We start from the raw sequence: 832 nt of genomic DNA, 5'->3' as shown, positions 1-832 counted from the left end.
CCAGAGGTTCCTTTATTGTTGAGAATAGTTTTGGAGAGAAGCATGAGCAACATAAGAAAGCCTTCACATGTAGCCAAGGTTGTTCCTTGTGGGACTGGGGGACAGCAGTGTTCTAAGAAAAGTCAACGGCAGGGGCATGAAAGACAGATATTGGACTATTGAAAGAAACTGACTTATTGTGGGGTTTGAGATGAGGGCTACAAAAAGTCGATCCTGGTAGGTTAAGGGGAGTGGTTTAAGGGCTTCTCATGGGTAAGAGATTTACTATTTAGAAAGTCCTGTGCAAAATAAACAAGGAATAAATGAGATGGACACAGGATGATGGGGAAAGCTCGGTCAGGAGACAGATTCAGAAGAAAGGTTGCAGAATGGAGAATGAAAAAGTCAAGAAGGTATAGAGCAGGGGAATCACAGGAGATTGTATATAGAGAAAGGAGGCTCAATCTAAATACCTGGCTCAAGGTCATTCAGCAGAAAGTCAAGTATGAACTGAAGTCAGAAGTTCTCTGACTTGAAGGTCAAGTTTGAACAACCATGTTTCACTTCTCTTGTTTGGGTTTTCTGTTCGTTCTGAGACAGGGAGTTTGTCTTTAGCCAAGGCTACCCTGTGATATTCCTGCTTTAGCCTCCTGAGCACTAAGGCTGTTCGCATGTGACACTACAATAAGATGTCACTGTATAGACCTGTTAGCTAGTCTTTCCCTATCTTGAGAGTAGAAATGTCTAAGCCTACCTGAGTACAGAGAGCCACAGACAGCACTTTACGTTTGTCAATTTAAGGTCAGGGTCTGCCAGCCACCTTCAGTTATTTATCAGAGACCTGTGCAAAAGA

This window comes from Mastomys coucha, unplaced genomic scaffold, assembly GCF_008632895.1.
Source record: "Mastomys coucha isolate ucsf_1 unplaced genomic scaffold, UCSF_Mcou_1 pScaffold23, whole genome shotgun sequence".
Lineage (NCBI taxonomy): Eukaryota > Metazoa > Chordata > Mammalia > Rodentia > Muridae > Mastomys > Mastomys coucha.
Note: the sequence above shows the minus strand (reverse complement) of the source record.